Source organism: Triticum dicoccoides, chromosome 2B (genome assembly GCF_002162155.2).
Source record: "Triticum dicoccoides isolate Atlit2015 ecotype Zavitan chromosome 2B, WEW_v2.0, whole genome shotgun sequence".
NCBI lineage: Eukaryota > Viridiplantae > Streptophyta > Magnoliopsida > Poales > Poaceae > Triticum > Triticum dicoccoides.
In genome coordinates this window covers 76,489,752-76,499,658 of record NC_041383.1, presented here as the reverse complement: position 1 = coordinate 76,499,658, position 9,907 = coordinate 76,489,752, and the positions used below count along the sequence as shown (strand labels likewise).

The 9,907-nt window shown below is 46.3% G+C and overlaps 1 long non-coding RNA gene across 3 annotated transcripts; it reads right to left on the bottom strand.

Moving 5' to 3' along the window:
* Positions 1–1,197: 1,197 nt before the first annotated feature.
* Positions 1,198–6,617, bottom strand: LOC119362230. 3 transcript variants are annotated; one of them, XR_005173219.1, is made up of 9 exons: positions 3,725–6,617; positions 3,528–3,596; positions 2,352–2,446; positions 2,204–2,266; positions 1,953–2,037; positions 1,760–1,869; positions 1,624–1,683; positions 1,477–1,537; positions 1,198–1,377 (listed from the first exon to the last, which is right to left on the bottom strand). It is a non-coding gene; the product is annotated as an uncharacterized LOC119362230 (long non-coding RNA). The 3 variants fall into 3 exon arrangements; XR_005173218.1 differs by having other exon boundaries at positions 1,200–1,377; positions 1,760–1,851; XR_005173217.1 differs by having other exon boundaries at positions 1,205–1,377; positions 1,760–1,830.
* Positions 6,618–9,907: the final 3,290 nt, after the last annotated feature.

Sequence of the window (9,907 nt, the reverse complement as noted above, 5' to 3'; positions counted from 1 at the left end):
AGGAAAAGATGGGGTACTGGCGTTAGTGGAGCGAGGAAGGGGGATATAGGGAACGTTCACTCAGCTGACAGTTAGAGCGAACAATTTCTGCGCCTCACATGGCGATCCTCACGCCAAGATCCGTGCGATGCATCCGAGGGCGCAGAACGCGTTCACACAAGATCAGTATAGAACATTATTCACTCAACTTGCCTAGCTAGCAGCGCCCGGTTGCTTGGGACAAACAACCTGGGATGGTTTTACTTGACAAAGTATATTAGCAGAACAAAGAACATCCACACTGACAAGATTTAAAACTAGTAGGATTAATTTAGGAGACAGGTCAAATTCTATGGTCGGAAAATTTGTATACAGCCGAACAGATAGCACTGCATTTTATTTTCTAGGGAAGCCATACACCACCCAGAACAATCGAACATTCGGTATTATCGTAAGTAAACACTGACCTCATATTATTCGCAAAAAAAACACTGACCTCATACAGCTTGAGAAAGAAATCACGAAGTTCCTGGCATGCCTAGATTTTTCATAGCAAGGAAGGATGCATTTCAAGCTTCATCACATGCTATCACACTATGTCACTATTTCGATCGGGGCAGTAATCACAAAGAAGGTAATGGAAATTGTGTGTAATGCAAACAATACAAAGAAGGTAATGCAAACTGTGTGTAATGCAAACAATACAAAGAAGGTAACTGCGCCTCCCTCCACATTTTCATATCCGGGCTTGGGACCGGCAAAGGCAGTGTTAAACCACAACAATACAAAACACAAATTATACAACAACATAATCATTCAAGCAAAGCATACAGGACACACAATCAAGCAAATGCAATATCAATGCAGCTCCCTCCACATTTTCACATCCGGGCTTGGGACCGGCAAAGGCAGTGTTAAACCACAACAAACAAAACATACAACACCAATCATTCAAGCAAAGCATTCAGGACACACCATCAAGCAAAGCATACAGGACACACCATCAAGCAAAGCATACAGCACACACCATCAAGCAAATGCAATATTAATTCAAACACACACACACACACACACTCGGTCCCACACACAGTAACAGTCACGCACACACTCGGTCACACACAGAGTCAGTCACACACACACAGTAACAGTCACACAAAGTCAGTCACACATACACAGTCACACACAGTCAGTCACACACACAAGAGATAGAAGGGGCACAAACAGAAAGCTAATACTACAAGCAAGACCCATGATGTAAGTTGTTTGGCATGCAGTAGGAATAACTTTTGCTATTTCTGCTCATTTATTCCCATATACCTGATGGCATTAATCAGTGCATGTTCCTCCTCAGTAGTCCAAGCATCGTTCCATATGTTTGGATTCAGATGATTATGCCACCTAAGATGTTTTAAATGAATTCAAAAATCAGCTTCATATTAACAACTAAGATGTTTTGAATGAATTCAAAAATCAGCTTCATATTAACAACTGCATCACCTAGACCAAATGTGTTTCCCCCGATAGTAGCCATAACTTGATTGAAGAATAGAGCAACCGTCTGAAGAAAGACGAACAAAATAGTAAGCACGGACTGCGAATAGAGAAAGAGACGCCAAGAAATAACAAGTTACTCAAGGCAATTACCTGTTCATTAGCGATCGGAGGAAGTCCACAGAAGTAAACACGCCGAGCATGCCGAGTAGCCTAAGAAAAGAGTGGTCAGACATATGCATCACATAACAAGAAAAATCTCAAGCACAAAGAAAAAAATCAAGCATACCTGCTGTGTCATTGCAAGTGGATCGATGCAAAGGGAAGAAAGAAGCGTGATAGATCACAGGTGGGTTTATTCTGCCATCATCACCAAATAAACTGCAAATCAGAGTGAATCTGGTTGCGTTGTGATGAAAGAACGGACTATCCATGATTTGAGTACTAGCTACACTGAATCATAAAAGGAGCACAATAGTCACCTGTCCTAGGGGGATAAACTGGACATGTTCGGGAGCATGTTCGGAAACATCACAGGATCAGAAGCAGGAAGTTCTGGTAGCTGACCTGCAATGCATCAACAGAGAATTGTTCATGATGTGAATTAGTTACCAGACAGTTCTTTATGTAACCAGTGTGTTTATGAATTAGCAAACATCCCCCATTTGTCTTGCACATAAGGGGAAAATGCATTTCAGCAAACCATATAAAAATAAAACAATCAAAAGAATACCTTGCAACGAGACCAGTTTGTTAGTCCATACTTGTTTACAAGGTCAATAATTTCGTCATCTTCCTGTAGAAAAAATATCATAAATATAACTATAAAATGTGCAAAATCTTTTTTTTTCTCGAGCAAAGTCAGGAGTGCAATGACAAACCTCTTGAGTCCAAGGAGCTTTGATGAGTTCAGTGCTAAAGAACCTTCTTCCATGGATGTAAACATTGCACTTCTGTCCTATCTGGAAATATTCAGCTGCATAGGTAGATACTGACACTATATGTGAGCTCACCACACTTGCATATACAGAAAAACGTCCAAAGACCACCCCTGGATTCTACATATACATCATTCTGAGCACAAACATCATACTTGTGGCAGGAAAATATACATCAATGCATTGAAGAGTGTCCAAAGGGCAATGATACTACCAACTACAGAGGTATGTAGGTCATAAAATGACATGCCCATGACCTTATATTGAAATATCCATGCAGTATCAGGTGCCAATAGGTTGTTATGGAGTGCTTGCACAATGACACACAGTCACAGTCAACACACATACACACAGTCGAAGTCAATACACAGTCACAGTCAACACACACATACACACATACACAGTCGCAGTCAATACACAGTCACAGTCAACACACACATACACACATACACACAGTCACAGTCAATATACAGTCACAGTCAACACACACATGCACACATACACAGTCGCAGTCAATACACAATCACAGTCAACACACACACAATGGAGCTTGCAACAAAAAACAGACAAAGAAACACACACGCAGTCAGTCACACACACAAACACTCAGTCACACACACACAGTCAAGGTCACACACACAGTCACACAGACACAATGGAGTGCTTGCACGCAAAAAACAAACATAGACATGAGAAAAAGTAAACTATTTGTTCAAGATTCCCGTTCAAAACCTTCAACTTTGCATTATTTTAGTTCTTCAATTCCAAACCTCTCTCTGCATTACCCAACTACAAGCCAGGAGGCCACTACTGTTATATAAACAAACACAAGTGTAAGAGAGCCCAAGACCAAACTAGGAGGTACCTTTTCTTTATCACCAAATTTCAGAGTATGCGCGTACCAAAATTGAATTTTGTATCACAAGATGAACCTAAAGAACTCACCAGGAAAATACTCAAATTAACAGATCAAGTGAATCATGGAGAACATCATGTAGAAAAGCAGTCCAACAAATCCAAAGCAATTCAAGTATGTAGATAATCAGAGCTCATGTACATGCAAACCTTTCCCTCCCATAAGGTGATAAATTTGCAAGCTGAAGATCAAAATTCGATTACCTTAGTTGGTAAAACAAAAAGCGATAGGAACCCTGAGCAGTCCTTGGCATACTATCAGAATTATCGGTCCTGGAAAGAGCAACATACTATCAGCATGAATACATAATCTTGTGAAGTGAACAAGGAAAACATGGCTAAATAAGCGTTTTGGGACTACAGACATCGGCATCACAAAATGTAAAAAACCATAAATATACCTGGCTGTAAGCAAACCCAACCCATCAGTGTCCTTAGCAATGCAAGGAAGAGCAGATGTGACATTTGTCTATATCCTACCTGAAATACTTAGAAAAGCATTATTCTAGTGATTGGACATCAGTAATACAAAAAAAGAATATGATATCCACATAAGACATAAGGAAACACAGATATCACAAAAAATGTATTGTCAAACACCACGGTAAACATGATTATTATGATAAGAAAAATAAGGAACAAAAACAGGGAAAAGCGTGCTGTAATGAGTGAGTGAGATAAACAGGGAAAAGGGCATGGGATGCATTGGATGCCAAATCGGCCACGCAAAGGAGTGGAAGCCAAGCAAGTGAGTGTTACAAGAATCAAACTTTTCCGCTTAGCCTATCATCATCTATCAGCAGGAGAGAAGCCTGACCAGTGTCTCTGGATTCGTGCCTGCTCGAAACGGCCTACATGGTTTGCATCCCTCAACACATCCCCATACATGGGGAGACGACACTGGAACACAAGCAAAGCATGAAGAAGAAACCAATTGGACAGACCATATAAGCAGTAACACAATCAGAATCACCCCATCTAAGCAGTCAAACACAGTCACACACAGACAGTGGAGTGCTTGCACACATGAAACAGACAAAGAAACATACATAGATAGGGGCACATCACACACACACAGTCAGACACACAGTCAAGACACACACAATGGAGCACTTGCACACAAGAAACACACAAAGAAACAGAAATAGATAGGGGTGCAAACAGAAAGCTAATCCATGCAAGACCGAAGTAAACTCAGAAAGCTATAAAGAAGTTCTAGAAACTGAATGAGTAAACTGATTTCTGTAGAGGGTTGAGGGTAATTCAGATCTTCATTCCTGAAAACAGGAAGCTAGTTAGATCATCATCACTACGGCACTAACCACAAGTTTGTAGACAGAGAGACACATGCTTATTCTTGTCACGAAGCAGTAATTGATATCATATCTCATGCATAATTGAGTCAGTGAACCTCAAAGGGAACAAAGAACAGTAGAAATGTATTGTCGAACACCACGGTAAATGATTATGATAAGAAAAATTGACAGCGGTGAATGTTCATACACACACAAAAGAAATACCACTTGCAAACAAAACCTACTTGCGTTTAACATAAATTAAATTAAAAAAAATTAGCAGATTTACACTATATTAGGTCAGAATCAGGTTATAAACAAGCATAGCATAAAATCTATATGCAATCCAAATCCTAATCACGCCCAGGCTTCCCAAGTGCATGGCTTACATAGCGACAAATACAGAAGTCAGCGTTCTTGATATTTTAACTAGAGTGAGTACAAAATTTGCTCCATAAAATTTAACAGGACAAACAAAAGGGACATGACAAAAGTGAGCAGCATTGATAAGAAACATGTGATGAGCGTGCTTTCATAGATAAATAAACTCTGGAGTTATGCTCACAGCAGAACCATATGCCTAGGTGTGCAATGAAAAAATTCTGAAGTCATGTTATGCAATCTAGAACGAAGTCAAAGGACTAGCAGCACCTCATCTAGTACTCCTATATGAATATGGACACGAGGAATAAAAGAAGGAAACCTTGTCCTACAGTAGCAGCAGCAGGTGTTCCATTAGTCAAGCAGCAAGCCACATGATTTGCACTCTTGTAAAACTTTCTGCTATGCCTGCCTGCTCGAAATGGCACCCACGGCCTACATGGTTTGCACCCCTCAACACACATCAGCATATGTGGGAACATAAACAGAGCATGATAGGAAGTAACCAACCAATTGAAAAGAAGAGAAATTAACACCCATCAGAACAAAATCACCCCTGCATCTAGCCTGACGAAAGTGAAGCAAGCTAGCTGGTACAATCAGAATCGACATAGGAACCAGAGTACACGAACAAGCTAGCCGTTTGAGATCAGAAAACAACCGACGAACAACCGCAGGAGCCTATGAACCGATCTGAACTAGCACGACAAACTGACAAGTGCTCTCCGCCTCTCCATCTCCGGCCGCAACCCAAATTCAAAACCAAGACCCGACCGTTCCTGTAACGCTCGCGCTGACACGAACACGAAGAAACGCAGGATCCAAAGCGTCTCTCAGACAACAGAAGCACACGCAGAAATTTCTGAATCGCAAACCAGAAGGAGACCCTCGACGAGACGGACCAGGAACACGCGAGCGCGTCGGGGCAACGGCTAGGACGAGCAAAAACGGGCGACAGCGAGGACGAGCAGAATCAAATCAGAAGCGAGCGACTCTAAACTGACGATGGCGGGGACGCGCAAAATCAACTCGGGAGCGGTTCTAAACTGACGAATTCAGCGCGAGTGGACGCGGTTCTAAACGGACGACGGCGAGAACGAGCAAAATCAAATTAGGCGGGGTTCTCTAGCTATCTAAACCGGCGAAGGCGACGGTGACGGCGAGCAAAATCAAATCCGGACGCGACCCTGAACGGACAAATCGACCGAGGACGAGCAAAATCAAATCCAGACACGATTCTAGACGGGCAAATCGATCGAGGATGGCGAGCAAGATAAAACCCGGCTCGAGGAGGACATACGCACGGCTCGGGCGAAGGGTGGAGGAGCAGCGGACCGGCCAGAGCGCGGCGGGGCGCCGGAGGAGAGAGGCACCGCCCGGACGAAGAGGAGGAGGAGCGGACCGGGCAGAGCACGGCGAGCAGGCGAGGGGCGCGGCCCGGACGAAGAGAGGAGGAGGAGGAGGAGCGGACCGGCCAAAGGGCGCGGCTTTATAGCCGGGGCAGAGGCGGTGGCGGCAGCCGGAGCCTTGTCCTTGGCCGAGATGGCGTGGCGCGGCGGCGGAAATAAAAGGGAAGTGGAGCTGTGGGCTCGTGATGGATGGAAGGATCCGGAGCGGGCAGGGGTAGGCGAGTCAATGCGAGGTCGGCTGCTGTGCGGTGCTTCCGTCTCGAATTTCTTACCGTTGCGGTGTCTTGGAAATGTTTTTTTATTCTCGAAAAGAAATTGTTTTTTTAGTACAGGTCATGGTAATACTATAAGTCCGTCTCAAATGCTGACCACAAAATGGACGTATCTATCCTCAAACGTTGACATCGATACGGAGCCGGTCGTCCAACCATATCCGCGTACATTTCAAACCATATTTAAATTGCATGCAAATTGAACGGTTTTCACCCAAACCGAGTGATTTTGTTTTTACGTTTCTTGCATATTTCATTAAATAAAAGCGACCGGACCTAAACTTAGTCTAAAAATCGAAGGCGGTGCTCTGAGTCCTTATTCTTCCCTTCCGTACCCATGTCGGGCAGCCGTGTCCATGTCCGACGGCCGGCTGGGCCACGCAGAGTGAAAGTGCGGCCGCCAATGAGCAAGACTAGAACATGGGACACGGATCGAATCACGGACTCGAGGCCTCGCCGCCTCCCACGCCCTACTGCTCCTCGTGGGAGTTTGCAGCCTGTCTGTCACCGGTTCACATGAGATAGATGATGGACATGGACGGACATGCCTCGTCGTGGAATCAGCACCCTTGAAACTTCATTGGTAGCACGAAGTGTGCGCAGCTGCCGACATTCTCATTCGCGACCGCCTGCGCTGCCTCCGTGTCCGACTGTGTCGTGACTGCGTTGCAGGCAGCACGAGCGTGCATGGCCTTGTACAACACCCTTTGCTCGGTGATGAAGTTGGGGTTCTCCGCGGCCTTGGCCGTCTCGGCTTCCTTGCTCACGAGCTGGCCGTAGATTTGGCCGTCCATTAGCCGATCCTGCTTGAGGAGGTAGAAGTTGTACCCAGTTCCTCCTGCACCTGCCGGAACCCTGACATCAATTGTGGTGCGCCGGCTGCTGCTCCGCCATGGCATCCTTGAAGTGCGCCCGTGCAAGCTCCATGGTCAAGCTGACATGGAACAGGGCGGGCATGGGCGCCGACTCGTCGTCGGAGGCTGTCTCCGTCGTCGGGTCATCGTCGCAGACCTCCGAGGAGTAGGCCGGCAGGCCGACCTCTATCCGCCTCACACGACAACCCTGCCAGCCGGCCTCAAGGGTGGCCAGCTCGTGCTTATGCTATGTTGAGAGGCTCTCCAACAATGCACTAGAGCTCGCGGCACTAGAGCTCGTGATCATGCCAGAAGTGGTCTACGGGGGAGGATGTGAAGCAGACGTGGTGTGTTGTGGTTTGTGTCGAGTGTGACCTAGTGTAAATGGCGGACACCGGCCAGGCCAAGCGGTGGGGTGTGTCAATGCGGGCGCGAGAGTTGGTTTCGCGGTCGATGTGCCTGTATAATGATGGTAGGTGAACGGATATCAGCCTGATTCAAGTGGTAGATATCCATCATGTCCCGGCTAGTAATGTTTATACGGAGTTGGTTTCGCGACCGGAGTTGGTTTCGCGGCCGGTGTGCCTGTATAATGACGGTAGGCGAACGGATGGCAGCCTGCTTCAAGTGGTAGATATCCATCATGTCTCGTCCAGTAATGTTTATACGGAGTTGGTTTCGCGACCGGAGTTGGTTTCGCGGCCAGGCCAAGCGGTGGGGTATGTCAATGCGGGCACCGAAGATGGTTTCACGGCCGGTGTGCCTGTATAATGACGGTAGGAGAACGGACGGCAACCTGCTTCAAGTGGTAGATATCCACCATGTCCCATCCAACAATGTTTATACGACATTAAACAAGCGCGGACATCGAATGCAGTGCAAGTGGTGCTCTCGACGGATGCATCATTTTAATGTGGGCACAAATGAGAGGTTGCATTCGCTCTAGGCCGGCATGAATGCAGCGCTCGTGCTCTGGAGCGGCTTGAGCAATGTCAACCGCTTCACGTGGGAGAGATTTCGGGTCGGTCCACGGTCACCTTCGCGTACATGGCAGCAATCCCGCAAAGGCCTTGGTTTTGCCTCTAGTTTGCGGGAAAACATACGTCCAAACCGGTCTGTGGACCGATGGGATACTGATACATCTCCGTCGTATCTATAATTTTTTTATTTTTCCATGCCAATATTATACAACTTTCACATATTTCTGGCAAAAATTATGTGATTTATTGGACTAACCTATTAATCCAGTGCCCAGTGCCAGTTTCTGTTTGGTGCATATTTTTTGTTTCGCAAAAAATCCATATCAAACAAACTCCAAACATGATAAAAATTTACGAAGAATTATTTCAAAATATATGTGATTTTTGGAGGTGGAATCAATGCAAACGGGGGCCCACAGTGACCACAACCCACCAGGGCGCGCCGGGCACCCTCTGGCGCACCGGGCACCCTCTGGCGCGCCCAGGTATCTTGTGCCCTCCTCGAAGGTCGGTTGGGGCCCTTCTTCTGGCGCAAGAAAGATAATTTATGGAAAAAAATTGTGTAAAAATTTCAGCGCAATCGGAGTTACGAATCTCTGGAAATTTAAGAAACCATGAAGGGCCAGATCTGGAGAACGCGAAACAGAAGAGAACAGAGAGGGAGATCCAATCTCGGGGGCTCCCGCCTCTCCGCCGCCATGGAGACCATGGACCAGAGGGGAAACTCTGCTCCCACCTAGGGGGGAGGCCAAGGAAGAAGAAGAAGGGGGTGAGGGAGTCCTGGATTAGGGGGTCATCGGACAGCCGGACCATATGCTTATGCTAGACTGTTGGACTATGAAGATACAAGATTGAAGACTTCGTCCGTGTCCGGGTGGGTCTCTCCTTTGCGTGGAAGGCAAGCTTGGTGGTTCGGATGTATAGATCACCTTCTCTGTAACCGACTCTGTGTAACCCTAGCCCCCTCTGGTGTCTATATAAACCGGAGGGTTTAGTCCGTAGGACAACAACAATCATAATCATAGGCTAGCTTCTAGGGTTTAGCCTCTACGATCTCGTGGTAGATCAACTCTTGTAATACTCATATCATCAAGATCAATCAAGTAGGAAGTAGGGTATTACCTCCATCGAGAGGGCCCGAACCTGGGTAAACATCGTGTCCCCCGCCTCCTGTTACCATTATCCTTAGACGCATAGTTCGGGACCCCCTACCCGAGATCCGCCGGTTTTGACACCGACAGTGGGCTCTCCCCCCCCTCTCTCCCGGTGGCGCCGGAGTGCCGCCGGGGCAAGGATCGTGGCGGCGATCTACACCAACAATGTTTCTACTGTCAACACCAACTTTCTCCTCCTCTATGTAGCGGTGTAACACCTCTTCTCCCTGTTGTAATCT